Source organism: Hippocampus guttulatus, chromosome 10 (assembly GCF_054856545.1).
Source record: "Hippocampus guttulatus isolate MCC_2025c chromosome 10, RoL_Hgut_1.0, whole genome shotgun sequence".
NCBI classification, from domain to species: domain Eukaryota; kingdom Metazoa; phylum Chordata; class Actinopteri; order Syngnathiformes; family Syngnathidae; genus Hippocampus; species Hippocampus guttulatus.
This window is the reverse complement of record NC_141270.1, coordinates 15,635,955-15,652,321: the sequence shown is the minus strand read 5'-3', so window position 1 is coordinate 15,652,321 and position 16,367 is coordinate 15,635,955.

The window sequence follows — 16,367 nt, the reverse complement described above, 5'->3', positions numbered from 1 at the left end:
GGCACAGCGTCGTGGTCCCGGTCCGAAGTGGAGAGTCAACTTGTGATCGACGGGTCACGGCACCAATGTGACGAGGTCATAACTATGATGGTCTCGAGCTCCACGTCGCTGCCGCCTCAAGAACACCAGACACTAGGATGTGGCTTTTCTCTCTTTTTTTTATTGCCTGCAACACAGTATGGCGGGAGGGATAGGTGAAGTCACAGGGCTTTTCAGTCTCAAAAATAACCTGTGACTTCCCTGGTAGCTCTGCCTGAACTAAACATCATCCATAAGAAAACTAAATGCACAACAAAACAAAATATACAGCATAGGTGATCGTATATTAACTATTTACCATAAAAGGGAAAAAAACCACACTTCCACTGGTATTTACGTGATGCCGCTGAACGCATCACATGCAGCAGAACGGCTGCGCAATGTACAATAATGGCGGCCGCGACGAACCGCGCGGGTACACGCCAACCACACTGATAGCCAAATGAAAAATGACACGAAAGACTATATACAGTACAACCAAAAGGAAAGAAGCATTACCTGCAACACAGTATGGCGGGAGGGATAGGTGAAGTCACGGGGCTTTTCAGTCTCAAAAATAACTGCGCAACAAAAAAACCCACCTGTTAACTCAATGGATAAAAACTTTCATTCGACAAAACTTAAATTAAATGACGACACAAAAAGCAATGTGGACTCGGAACAAATCAGGGAACTAATTAAATACACAGCACCGTAGAAAAAGGAAAAACAAAGTGACATATTGTAATTAAACTAGAAATGAATCCGGACCATCAATGAAACCTGACTTACCCTGTGACTTCCCTGGTAGCTCTGCCTGAACTACGGCGGGAAGCTGGTGCCATACTGTGCGCTGTTGCGTCACTTCCGTCATAATTTAATAAAAGCAATATATCACTCCGTTACATATATATAGGAATGAGACGAGCATAAAAAAGTCAAAACTGTGGGACATGTGGGTAGCACGACTCACGGTCAATATGGTTGAGGGTTCAAATTTCAGCTGAGCAGCTCCAGTGGTTGTGGAAGGGCTGTCCATCAGGAAGTCAAATCACAGATTCAAGAGGAGCAGTGCAGTTTCCATCCAGGCTGTAGAATGGTGGGCCAGCGCTCCACCCTCAGAAATGTCCAAGAGGTTGCGCTGGAATTTGCTCAACCAGTCTATATATGCTTTGCAAACTTGGGGCTTTCTTTGGGTAGAGGTTGGGTGGTGGTGGTGGGGGTGTAGCAGTCTGATACGGGCTGTTCGGTCCTTGTAAGACTCTTGTGAGCATTTGGTCCGCATTGCCGGTAGTAAGTCATCAAATTTGACTCCAGTGAGGTTTAGATTCCACCAAGATTAGCATTTGTCACCAATTCTGTTCATAACGTACAGTTTCTATCATATTGCACAGTAAATTGTATGGTATGGCTATACCAAGAAAAAAAAAGCACAGATGTAATGCAGCAATGTAATACATAACATACTGCCAACAATACAATAATAATAAAAAATGATTTAAGGCTTACTTCTACATTCACAATACGTTCTAATGCAATTGGAACATGACAAACAATAGGGCCAGCATACTGCTCATGCGGACTCTGGGAACACACTTTGGAAAGAGGGAACGTGCACAATGTCAGAATGGGATTCTGAAAAAGAAATGTGCTGATATACCTCAGAGCATCTTATGACGGGTCAGTGTGTATCTAACAACCTGATCAAAAACACTGATGACTTCCTGCCTGAAAATGTTGCAGCAGATGGATGGCTAAAAACATAAGAGAAGCCAAATCGAGGGCAAGTGAAGGGTTCATTTATATTTTAGTAGCCCCGTCGGACACAGCGAGGAAGTCAGGGATCATCTCTAATGGCCTACAAATGCATGGTATTGGTAAGGCCTGTTGAAGGTTGACAATGCCAATTATATCTTGATGATGTGGAATTGGGTAGAGCAAAAAAAACCCCCCCAAAAAAACAATGAGTAACCAAAAACAGTAAGTTTGCATGTACAAGTGCTCGATCTTCTATCAGACACCTGCTTTACATTTGCAGCGATGAGCTCCTTCGCTGCATGCTCAAAATGAACTTTTCATGCTGACTGAGCGGCTATGACAAACAGACTCTTACATGAAATATAATTAACAGGGCTCCAGATTGCCCCCAAATGGTGGCATCTTGCCCCTAAAATTTGAGAGAGTGCAACCAAATCGTTCATCTACTCAGGCATGTAGGACCAATATAATATAATTTTTTTTAATTCTTGATTTTTTTTCTTTGCTGGCATACTTCAGATCCACACTTTTGTCCATTTCTCAGTAATATATGTGATGCCGGCACCTTATTTGTTAAATTCATATATATTTTAGCATTCTAATTCTACAGTTCAAGTATATTCAACACCAATGGGTGGCACAACTCTGATTGCAAACAGGCTGAAATCTAGTCGACATAATAGACACAGTTCAGCCTTGTCCCATCCCAGCCTGTAAATTGAAAGAAAAAAGAAAAACACTCCTGATGATGAAATTTTCATGAAGCAGATAAAGCTGAGCATAGTTTCCGAATCCCTGGGCAACTTGCATCAGCTTGTACAGATAGTTCAATCCGAAAGCACACAGAGGACGGATGTCTTGTTAGCTGAGGGAACCTAATATGTTTGTAGTGGATCCTCCCAAAGGTATGCATGTACCATATGTGACATGCTGCTTCAAGAATAAGTGACTCTTCTTCATCACAGCATGTTATCGTCCTTTATCTGTCAATACAATGATGCCCCTCTGTGAGTGCTACAAAAGGCTGGGAGACAAGAGACACAGCATGGGAATTCACCAGCTCTGTTTTGTGTTAAGTGCAGCGGAGAGATTTGTACTAAGACACTGCAGAAATTGAAATTCGTGTCGGTTAGATCTGAACAGCGTTTTCCGCAACCCAAATTTGAACCAGGTCTTTTGGGATGAAATACTTTTACACTGACCATCACACTGTAGCCTGATTACAATCACTATAACATCCCCTTGGTGGACACGCAACGGCTTCACCCATCCAAAGATTGAAAGTGTCACCTGTACCAGAGGTCCTTTCACCATCTCACCGATGAAATAATTTGTCATAGAACATAATGAGTAGGAGTTACCCTAGTATGCATTTTAACCTCTAAAGCCTAGAACCAGTTCTTTGGCACACTGGCCGGATCACATACGGCACACGTGCATATGTCAACCAACTGTGTCAGTCTACTTCCTCCATGTCGAACACAGGTGAGTCATTCTGATCATCCAAGTGCATGAGTGACTCGACTGATGTTTTAACAAGTGACGCCTCTCCCAAGGGTCCTTACAAACACATGTACGGCCTCGCGTACAACAGCAAAGAACCACTGTGTCACGCTGTTGCCATTTGCGGTGCTGTTCTTTTGTAATTTGATGATTTTTACAGGTTTCAATAGCAACTGCATTCACTCTATTTGTCGAAATTAATCCAGAAGGGCCTAATAATATAAAATACAGTAGCTACGATTCAGAGTTGTTGAGTGACGATGTATGCCACTGGCATTATTAATGTTTGGTACTATTTTGTGTCGAGGGATACCGTGTTATGGGGTGTATATAAATAAAGGGGGTGGAGCTTCCCTGCAGTTCGCTTATGGCAGTGACGGTGCACTGAGGCACGTCGGGTGTTCAGCGACTCAGTGGTAGCGACCACACAGAAAAATAAGAAACGTCTCCAGTCTTGTGCCTCGAACCGAGTGTAGTCACCAGCAATGATGCCTACACATGACCAGCGAGAGACTTCCGCAGCAGAAGGTTCAACAAGAGTTTCATTAATATTTTGTGAGCAGAGTAACAGACTTGTCCTTATTAATGACTGATTGGAAAGGTAATCATTACATACAACAATGTTGTCCAAACTATGGCAATTCAGTTTACAGAAGCTAAAATATGTCTGCATTTGGTGTTGTTATGTCTCAACCTTTTGTTCTTTTACGGCTTTTTGATGTCCTTCATCAGCATATGTACGGGTTACGAGATTGATTTACCATTATTTTCAGACTATAAGGCACACCTACTAGCCTTTAATTTTCTTTAAAATCGACACTGTGCCTTGCAATCCGGTGCACTTTATGTATGCATGTCGGCTTTTCAGGTCGTCATCTTTAAGTCAAATTCCAACTCGAGCGGCTAAATAATTAACGTCCGGACTGCCGTGGTGGTGGGATTGCTGCCATCCACAGAAAATCCATTAAAAAACACCTTGATTCACCATTCAAGCCCCTTCCTCTTTTGAACACCTGTCCTTCAGACTCTCCGAAACCCCATATCATCTCAGTCATTAATCCCCCTCCACCCACCCAAAAAAAACAAAAAAACAATCCTAGCTTTTCGTTGGCGTCTGCGTGTCATCTGCGGCAGTGTGAATGTGAGTCTGTGTGTCAATGTATGCTTCAAACTATAGTAGAACAGTTGAGTGTGCACCCTTCCAATACTGAAACTGTAAGGGAAGTGGGAATGGTGTGGTGTTCTGTTTGTAGATGACATTTTTTGGAAATGAGGGAATGAGTTTAGAAATGGAATGTGTGTGCATGCTGGGCACTTAGCGTCACAGTGTGCGCTGAGAGGGTCAGTGGAGTGCGCAATTGCTCACATGCGCATTTTAGAGGCAACACTGATTGGGACAGAGGAAAAAAGAAGAGCCAGCATGAATAATAGCAAAGGAGGAAGTTGGCGTATCTGATGAGTGCATTGTTCAGAGCTGTCAAACAAGATCACATTTAGCAGCCAACACAACCACCGGCCACCAGATCAACTAACGGTGTTTGTTTTTTTTCAATTGACGGAGGAGCCCTTCGAGCGAAGCAGAGGAAGTAGGTTGACGGCAAACAAAAGCATGGGAGACCCAGTCTGAACCTACCACAATAGCGCTAATCTGCCAATACAGTACAATTAGAAGAGACATTTTGACATGCAATGCTTCACAAAGATAAACTGATGCCCTGTTCAAAAAAATGCAGTATGAAGTACAGTACATGTAATTCTTTGCTGCTGGTTACAGTAGTGGACTAATCAATAAACCCTGAAAAAATGCAAACAAAAGCCTTTTAGTCTGTCATTGTGTTGTTTGTGAGACTAAACACTTAACACATAAAACCATTTTCAGAGAGCAGAAACAATAACTGTTTTATTCACCCCTGCCCAAAATCCTCATTTTGGGCACATACCTTTTTAAAATGTAAAATGCAATTGTTGTGTAAGCAAATGGCCAATATTCATGTTAATAGTTTGTGTTCCTGCCCAAAAACAGACTTTAATCAAAAGGTCAACGCTTCACCTATAACCCATGAGGCCAGCTGGGTGTTGTCACATGGGAGCACTGTAGTATCAAAATAAATCCTATTAGACCAACTGTGAGGACAATATATATTTTTTGCAAACTAGTAACACCCGAGTATAAATAAAGCTGCCTTGTTCTCGCCCAAAGTCAGCTGGGGTAGAATTCAGCACACCTACGACTCTAGTGAGAGGCTGTACGGAGAACAGATGGATGGATTGATAAACTGTCTATTCATATGACTATTCAATGCTCTAAAAGGTGTAATTAATGAATATCAAAATAAATATTGTACATACTGTGGTAGCGATTAACTTTAGTGCAGGCAGCATGGGTTCAGTTTCTATGAAATAATGGTTGGAATGTGAGTGAATGGTTTTCTTTCTCCATTGGTACCCAGCAATTCACAGCCGGCTAGTCTAGAGTGTAGTCCGCAGTTAGCTAGGATGGGCTTCACTTCCACAAAGGATGGCTGTACGAATAATACATATTAAATAAACATAATGGATGATGAAGTGGTTAGCATGAGGGTGGCTTGGTGTAAAAACAGACGTAATTTAATTTTCGTGCCAGCGTCTAGTGTTTGGGGCCGTATTGTGCCTGCCTGGGCGTGCCAGCGCACGATGCAGCCTCACCCCCTACGCTTCTGCTAATTTGGTGACAGAAAGTAGTGACTTTGTAGTCTGCGGTCGGCGTAATATTGTGCGCATCTTCAGTTTCGTGCTGGGGCAATGGTTCTGTGTGTTTGTGAATTTGGTAGACGTGCTACACCTCCCTGGGTCTTACTTTGGCGCCGCCAAGCGCATCTCACAATTTGATGACAAAAAAACTCATGTGCACAGTTAGACTGCACTTTGCACTAGATTTGCATCAGTAACAAGAATAGGCCCCTAAGACTCCAGAATGACCTTCAACTTGCATCAGAACAGCACTTGCCTGAATTGACATTCCAAGGTTTTGTTCATACATTCAGAGTTGACAATGTGGCATCTATTACCGTGTGAAACACATGCACGTAATAGGCAGTCTGTCTGGCATGTGAAAATTGAGTTTTTTTCTTTCTGTCTAGGACTATCTCACCTTATTGCTATGTGAAATCTGACCGCGCTGTAGGAGTTCATTATTCTGTTCTTTGCCTGCTGCTGGCCAAGAGTGCAAATGACCAGGCAGGCTTCAAACCCAATTCAGAAGTGTAAATGATGGATAGATGGCTGCATTTATCAGATGACCTGAGTTCAACCAGTTATTACTCACCCATCAATGAAAGTTATTCACATAGTACATACTGTGATAGGCAGGGAACATGTATATACAGTATTTTTTCTAATAACCTAATCCTTTCCCATTCTAAAATTGTATAGATGTACCTTATGAAACTATTTCTCCCCGCCTGTCTTTCCGGTCATTCATTCATCCATCACCGGTCCTAATTTCCAATCGAAGGAGACCACATCTCATGAATTTGTGAAATAAATATTGACTGGCAATGATTCATGTACCTGTGTGTTTATTTAAATAATCCACAATCATGCCTCCAAATATTTGATGAGTTGTAAAGGCTTTTTTTTTTGGGATATGCTGTGAATATGGGCATGTGTTTGCATATTTATTAGCTTTTAAGACTTGATAAATAACTGCGTTCATGGCTGAACAGTGGATTCAATTCAAGCTATGATTATGGGAAAGCACAGACTTCTGCAAATGGACTCGGACATTCATCACCCATTTATGCACCCTAGAGCCTGTAATTTAGCACAGCTGCACAAATCTCATAATGCAAAAGCGCATATACAGAGCAGAGGCCATTGACAGACTTATGTTATTACATGCCGGCAAAGTCCTAATTATTTCGGCTGCTGCAAGGCCAGGATTGCCACAGAAAGGTGATTTTGCGCTGGCAGTCCAGCATTGTTCATGATAACCCTTTTTTGTAATGCACCCGTTTTTACTGCATAGAGCACTTAAACAACAATCAAAGTTATAACAAAGTTTTGGTGTACGCTGAGTTTGAATGGAAACAAAGAAATGCATTTTTCTTACGCTGTTACTTCAGCCGGCGCTGAGTAACGTTCATACAGAAGGAGTGGTTCAAATCTCTTGTCCTCAACACTTGGGCTGCACCGGGAAATTCTGTCCATAAATTATTATCAACAGAATCTGTGACAAAGGCTCAGCCTTGGAGAAGTCCATCCCTCATTGGAAAAGATTCTGACTTGATGCTGTCAATGCAGTAAGTACAAACAACATTGCATAAGGGGTTAACATATCCCATTTACCGTACTCAACACTCTGTCCCAATACGACGTACCTGCATTTTGATCTTCAGATCACTAGGCAATGTAAAATTTCCTGAGCGTGAAACAAGTGGGCAGATCCAATTGACTTTGGCATGTGTGTGTGGATGGTTCAGTAACTTTACTTTATAATGTCCAGTATTTACTCAATGTTGTCAGCGCTCAAATCATATCCATTGGAATCTCTTTATCTCACCATCAAGGCCTGACCCATCAGGTCTGTACACTGTGTACAAAACTTGATGAAACTTGCTGAAAAACGACAGCATGTGTCCGTTAAATATTTATACTTGAACTCCTATGGAGCCATTTAGCTTCTCATGCTTTATTCATTTATAGTAATATGACATCTGTAATGGACCTGTCAGAGTCACTGGGCCGTCGCCGTTGCCCTCCGTCGTGTACTCAGTGAGGGCAGATGGTTACTGAAACATGCACATAGAAAACTAAGTTACATTTTATTTAATAAAATTAGAGGTACAGTACTACAACAAGTGTTTTTGTGGCCGATGGTGAAGTTAATTGTGTCTTAAAGTATAAATAGCCACAACGCTCTGTAGTGTCTACGCAGATTCTAACCTGCTTTAGTAGAGAATCTGTCCTTGCTAAGTTATGCTACTGAAACTGCAGCTTTAAATCCCATGCACCTCACGTTGCATTCTTATTAACGAACACAATGCATTAACATGCAGTTGGGACATCCTTAAGGTCTCGCTGCATACGAAACATTTGTCAATGTAGGCTGATAAATAATTGCACGTTGTGTTTTTATCCTTACAGTTTAATATATGAATGAAAATACCATTCGTTTCCTGTCTTTCCTCAAATTCTAATTTGTTGTATTACCGGTACCTTGAAATACACCAATTGTAATCCCAGTGCTACTGTGGTGATCTGCCAATCAAGTCTGAATTGATTTCTCACTCCCTCAGGCTAGTTTGGTGGTGGCCAGTCAGGCTGATCAGCTGCACCAATGTAAACCTTCACTACAAATACCTGAGCTGTGCACTGCGGTTCTCCAGTGCGTCGTGAATGAAGAGTCACAGAAACCTCTTTAGGCTCAAGCTGTGGAATTCACAAAATTCGATTCAAGTCTGCTCTGTTTCTTTCAGCTCTGGGACTACATAGACGGTTGGAGATAACTACCTCGCCCGCTGCCTCACCAAAAGACTTTCCTGCTCATCTGAAACTTCCCAGTCTACCTGATCTGCTGATACTACTTGAACTTGTCTATTGCATCAGTTTGATGCTTGGATGGCTTTCTGCCATCTGGATCCAAAAACTGTCTGATCTTAACAGCTAGCTTTGGGGCTAACATTACTGTTCAGGATCAAATACTGTACGAACTTTTTGTTTTATGACCAGACTTGTCTTGACTGCCAGTTATGAGGTTTGGAGGGGAAAGTACTTTTTTTCACACACTGATAGATAGTTTAGCATTTTTTTCTTTCACAAATATAAACAGTATTTTATCATTTTTACTTGGGTATCCTTTGTCTGAAATTTACATGTTGTTGTTCATCTTTAATGTTAAAGCTGGGGGGGGGGGGGATAATAATTTGAGAAAAGTCACATCCTGACAAATAGTATTTATTATATTTTGCTGCAATTGTGAAGCTATTGTCTGACGACAACCAGAAGGTGCACAAGGCCAATGTTTGTCGAGACCAACTCACAGAACATACTAGAGTTTGAGACATGATGGAACCCTTCCCCAGGCATTTCAAATCAATTCTTTGCTCCAGGTGTGTGCCACATCCATTTGTGCGACAAAGTTTTGACAGATCTGTGCAGAATAAGAGTCTGAAAAAGGACAAAATGAGAGAGTGACGATGCATTATGGCAGCAAACACTGCACAAGTTGTTAAAATGGACAGGAAGGGCAGTAAAGAGGCATTTGTAGTTGATGGAATTCCCGCGGGTCAGAGATACGTCACAAGTAAGCTACCGGCGCGAAATCTCATTAACACTGACGGCTGTGTCATCCAACCTTTTGCTGAAGTCCGCAACCTGGGGATCTCATCTGTTCTCCAATTTATCGTTCCAATTCCACATTTAATTAATTTAGAAGTCCGCTTTCTTTTCGCTTAAAAATACAGTATTTCCAGACTTTCGCTCAAGGTCTCTTTCGCAGGCACCTTCATCTATCCCCCAATCACTTCTCGCCTGGATTATCGCAGTAGAGTCCTGCAAGGGCTGTCTCGCAAGGTCCTGGAGAATCTTCATTATGTCTAAAACGTTGATGAGGTTCTCACCTACTCAAAATTGTGTCAGGAAATTCCCCCGACCCTCATCCACCTTCAAGTTGTGTCGTCAAACTTAACCGAATGACCTGTAAAACCCTGTACGCCGATGCATCACCATACGTCCATGTCCCTACAGCCCTGCCCGGATGCAGATCTGCTCTTTATCCCGAACACCCAAGTCTGGCTGTGTGGTGATAAAGCCCTTCGGGTCTGTAAGCCACCATTGCTGGAACTCCTTACCTGCTAAAATCTGGAATGCTGCTTCCCTCTGTCATTTTTAAATGACTATCCAAGCACCATCTTTTTGCAAAGATATACTCAGCAACACAATTACACTAGGCAGACAATAGGTTCTATGACAGCAGCTCAAGTCAACTGCACAGTATTCATCTTCGGTGCTGCGGAACCTGCTCTAAGGGAACAGTTTCAAGTGAGAACACATATACTATATAGTTCCTTCAAAGTGGCTTTGTTCCATGTAAAAGTTCCTGTTTCAGTGTTGTCAGTCTTAGGACCGACGGACACTAAATAATTCAGTGTGCCGTGGGACATCATTTAAACTGGAAGTAAGAAGGCTTTTGATGAAAAGAAGTACTGGTGCAATGGATAAATGATCTAATGACATGTCTTCATCTTTTAAATCAAGAGATTAAATCTTCACACCGCCTCATCTGGATGCTGTTGATCAACGATGTTGCTTTTGCGTCTTTAAAAATATACTATCTTACTGCAAGGTCTTCTTTTGTAAAATGCAATGACTGTTTTTGTAGATATAGATGATTCACTGTTTTCTGTCTTTTTCGAGTTCATGAAGGTATACTTTTTCACATCAATATGGTTGCCTGTCAGACAGGAGTAAAAATACTTATCTTCTACTTAAGCATCTCAGTCGGCACAATAATGTAAATGTGAACTTTCACGCATACAACACGAGGATGTCAAAAGATGTGATTGCCAAACAAAAGCACACCTGCAATACTCCATCTTGTGCTCAGAAATAAAGTTCATGCAAAATGTTCCTCTTTTGCATTTGGTAATCTGAAAAGGGGAAATGTGCATTGAGCACGGTTTGTAAAATAACCAACATGATTTTTTTAAAGAAACAACAACAACAGCACGTTAATCCAAGCAAAACTGACAGGCTATTCGTATGCAAAACACTGACAGAGTCACAATCAAATGAGCAGGTGCCTGTCTCATAAAGCATTTGTGTGGGGAATCTGAATTGTGTCACCAACATGTGCAGGCACCGTGGCCTTTATACCTGAATAACTTCCGGCTAAATGGACCCTGTGTCTTTTCTCTTGTCTGATTTGGCAACAATTAAAATTTAATATGGAAAAGCCCACCACACAAGAGTTTTTAGAGCCTTCTATTTGCATCATACTGTAACATTGAGCAACATAAAATTGGACGTGTCAAACTTGCATAAGCATACAAGAATTCAATCATCCATCCATTTTCTGATCCGCTTAATCCTCACAAGTGCCGCGGGGGGTGCTGGAGCCTATCCCAGCCGTCTTCGGGCAGTATGCGGGGGACACCCTGAATCGGTTGCCAGCCAATCGCAGGGCACACAGAGACGAACAATCATCCAAGCTCACACCGAGGGACAATTTAGAATATACAATCAGCTTGCCTTGCATGTTTTTGGAATGTGGGAGGAAACCGCAGTACCCGGAGAAAACCCACCCCGGGGAGAACATGCAAACTCCACACAGGGACGCCGGATCTGGAATTGAACCCGGTACCACTGTACTGTGAGGTCGACGCGCTAACCACCGGTTCAGGGAGTGGCCAGGATCAAGAGTGTTTCAGAAGACAGAGCCATGTTTTTTTTTTTTTTCACCACAGCCCCATACAAGAATTTAACATGAAAAATACCATTTGTCAGGCTGAATTCTATACTCCTTCAATGTTAATTGTACTCATTGCACTAAAAGGTCTGACTTCCTTGTTTTCATTATTTTGAACCAAAAATAAATTTTTAAAAATCACTGTATTGTGATTTTTAGAGACTGTTTTCACAAGAACAAGGTACTAAACACCTGAGGCACAATGATTTGCAAGTCGTGATTCTCCCCTGCTTTTTTCTCCCATGAACACGTATATTTGATTTGAGTTGTGTTGAGTTCCGGAACGAAGGAGCTTTCACTGTTCAACGAACATCATTCATCAGTCATTATCTAGCTCCTGGTCTTGTGCTCAAGATAAGCTTTAATCAAAGAGGTTTTTTTGAGTAGTTTGACCTCTGTTACAAAAAATGCAAATTCTGTGAACTGACTGACTTTGAATTTTCATTAACATTCCCTATGCAGGCAGCACTGTAGTCCACCGGTTAGCTCGTCTGCTTCACAGTGTAGAGGTGTGAGGTTTTATTCCAGCTCTGGCCTTCCTGTGTGGAGTTTGCAAGTTCTGTGTGGGTTTTATCTGGGTACTCTGGTTTCCTCCCACATTCCAAAAACATGCAAGACAGGTTAATGGAACACACTAAATTGTCCCTAGGTGTGTGAGAGAGTGAATGCAAATGGTTGTTTGTCTCTATGTGTCCTGCGAGTGGCTGGCAACCGGTTCAGGGTGTCCCCCGCCTACTGCCCGAACACAGCTGAGACAGGCTCCAGCACCCCCCGTGACCCTTGTGAGGATAAGGTGATCAGAAAATGGATGGGCGAATAGATTCCCTCCGCACAGGAATAATCACACATAAAATTACTGCATCTGAATAAAGTCAAAGAGAGGAAGGCAGGGTATTATTGATGCATTGAATAAACAGTTTTCAAAAGATACCCAATTAGCTGTAACTCCTCAATGGACCATAACCACAAGCAATTTCATCTCAATAGGGCATAGAGAGAACATCAGAGTAATTCAAAATGCTAGTGGGGCTTTAGCGAGTTGGAACACAATTGGAGTGAGGGTGATTTTCTCTGCTCAGATTACTGATGCATGCTTGACCAAGTTGGAACAATGAGGATATTAATTAGGAGACACGCTCACCCACCTGTTTGGAGGTTTTATCAGCCTGAACCATCTGCAGGCGAAAGCAATCTCACAAATAGATATTTGAGTATGCCAAATCGCAAATGGGAAAATGTTGGAGTCATGCCCCATTGAGTTAAACATTAACAAAAAAAGAACATCATGGATCTACAGAGTACAATGTGATAATTGAGAAATTCAACGATCAATGGCTTCAGTTTGCGGGAATTCCAATTTGACTTTCAATTTAAGAGGGTTCGTTTTTTGTAAGGAGGAACAGGGGAATTGTGAGCTGAAAGATCTCGTTTTGTCAGGTAGACTCAATTTTTCATTTCACCCAGTGAAGGGGGAACTATTCATTTTGGCGTGATTGCGTATGCCATCCACTTGTCCTTGAAATTTGAAATAAAGCAGCTTTAATTGCAAACAACTTTGTAAGCATTCTAAATTAATAGATTTGGAAAAAGTAAGGAGAGTTTTTATTCATGTTTTTAATTCAGCAAGGCAAGTATCATGGAGAGTAAAATTTTTATGACTTGCGGCAAGAGAAACGATAAGGACATCAAAACCATCAGTGCTAGCGATGCATGTGTATATTGTTTGTACTTTCATGTACGCACTACACAAACTACTGCCTGTGTTCAGTTGTAATTCGGTCCAAAGTAGTGAAGGGTTGATAATGGTTGGGATTCTTAATCTTTCATGCATGTCAGAACAGCAGTCATCAACATCACACCCAAGATTGCTTAGTCAAATCATATATGGGGAGTTTGCACGTTCTCCCCGGGCCTGCGTGGGTTTTCTCCGGGTAGTCCGGTTTCCTCCCACATTAAAAAAGAAAACATGCATGGCATGCTGATCGGACACTCTAAATTGTCCCTAGGTGTGAGTGTGAGCGCGGATGGTTGTTCTTCTCTGTTTGCCCTGCGATTGGTTGGCAACCGGTTCAGGGTGTCTCCCGCTTACTGCCCATTGACAGGGGATAGGCTCCAGCACCCCCCGCGACCCTAGTGAGGATAAAGCAGTTCGGAAAATGAATGAATGAAATCATATATGGTACTGCCAGTCAAAATTTCAAACACTTGCCCATGCCCCACCACTCACTGTCAGTACTTTCATTATTGTTCTAATAAGTGCTACAATTTTTTTCAAATCCTTCTTCACTGTCTTTGGCAGTAGCTTTCTAGGTCAAGTCAAATTCTGAATCATTGGTATGAGGTTAGAATGAGATTGCGGAAGTACTTCAATGCATTTACACACACAACATTTACAGCTCTGACTAGTAAGAACAGCAAAGGTCAGACAATCTATGGTGCCTTTAGGTGATCTGGATCGTGAGCTGCAATCATATGCGAAACCTTTTTTAAGTTCCTCTGTAATGTCAAATTTATCGTGTTTGAAGTATAACGTTTATTAAAACCTGTGCATCTTTACTGCCAGAGAGAAATCCTGCCTGTGAGTCTGTGCAATAAAAACCTCGCCTCACAGGTGTAAAGACACTTTATGGTTGTGGAGAAATTGGAGTTTTGGACCAATGTTTGATAATAAAACAAATTATTTGATATGTGCATGACTTAAAGCATTTATATAAACAAAAGTACAACAAAACTGATTTTGAACACATCGGTTAGAATAAAACAGCGACAAGTAAATGCAATTTGGCGAACAGTGTTATAAGACACATGAGATGCATTTAAATGTGAAAACCTCAGGTGTTTTGGTGGAACATAAAATGAAATAAAATATGTTAGAAAGGGACAGGAAGGCGTTTAAAAAAAATACAACCAGGCTGACTGACGGACTAACTGACAGGTTCGCGGATCAATGAAATTTACCTGTGATGGAAGCGCGTTGAAAATAACACGATGGACTGACCGACTGACGAATAGAGTTTGTTTCGGCTTGAAAAAATTGACGGACTGATGAATGACGCACCGGGAAAATTTTGTAAAATGCCCACCTCTGGAAAATTGAGTTGCCCATACATTAGCTTTACTTTGTTCAGTTGAGGCGGTGTGGGTTCAACTCTCACTAAGGGATGAAGTAAAAGTGAGTACTCATGGTTACCCGTCTCAATACGTACCCTGCGCGGACTGTCAAGGAACCTCGGGTGCAGTTCACCATTAGCTCAAACTCAGCTGGGATGAATTTCAGTACCCGGGACCCTGAAAAGGTGAAGTGGTGAAGAAAATGGGTGGATTATTGTAATGGAAGCCAAACACTGTGGCTACTGGTTTGACCAACCTCTAATATTAGCATGTGGAACGTAGTTTTATATCGATACATATTCTTTACTCAAGTTGAACTAAGGGATATTGGTAAAAAGTCAATTCAAACAAAGTAAATCATGTCAGTGTTTGAGCTAAGTAGTTTATTATCTCCATTCAGGGTAAGTAAGTGGAAAATGCTCTAAATGCAATGTTCAGGTCGACATAAGGTAGGATTGCAAAGGATGAAATCACATTGTCCATAATTGGAGTCCTTTTGCACGCATCATTAGGTAGAATGTGGAGATTAGGCAAATGATATCAGACTCATTTCGTGCTGCGCTGATGAGCTAATTTACACAATTGGCCTTGAGAAATTGTCCATCTACTTTCAGGGAGGGGATGTCATCAGTTGTGTGTGTGTGATGTGGCCAATTGGAGGATGCCTTGCCCCTCCCGATCTTTCGTCCATGTGTGGACGTGTGTCACACATAAAACATATGTCACACTATGTTTGTATTTTCTCTTTAAACAACCTGTGACCTTGGGCTGTGTGTAAAATAGTTACATCAAGGTCAATTCCTGGTACAACTTGCATTTCTCATGTGAGCATTGCTTGTAAAAAGTTGTTGTAAAGAGTTTCTATAATCTGAAAAACAAGTCGGCATCTTGACCTTATCAACAAATTCACTAAACACAAATCAGTCTTCAAATTTATGGTATTGAATTACATGTAATCAATACAGAGATTACATTAGTTGTGCAAAACTATAACATGGGTTGGGCCACTTCATTACAAAATCATTTCGTGGGCCGGATTGAACATACAGTATTTGTGGTCCTGATCCGGTTGGTGGGCCGTGCATTTGGTATGTCTGCCCAAGAGACTGTTATAACCACACTATTTCCCTTTCCCATACCATTTTGTCTAAGAGCACATCAGGTTTAAATAATCTCTTCTCCTTCCTCCTCCTATTGTTAGTCGTTAAATGTTCATAACCTGCACATAGACGGGGGCCCTTATCCATAGATAGTTGGAGCGTTTTCGGTTATGCTCATCGTCTTCATTCCGTGTTCTCTATGTTCTATGCTTCTTATTCCCTTTATCTTCCTGATTTTTCCTCGGTTCACCGTGAATTTCATGACTTGGGGGGAAGTATTTCGAAAGTCGCGAGGACTTTTCCTTCCCCTTACCGCCCGTATGACTGCGCCGTAGACGTATTCCTTGGAGCCTCCTTACCTTCTAGTAGACTTTACAATCTGTCAGAGAGGGAGGCCATGGAGAACTATATCAGTGACTCTGACTGCCGGA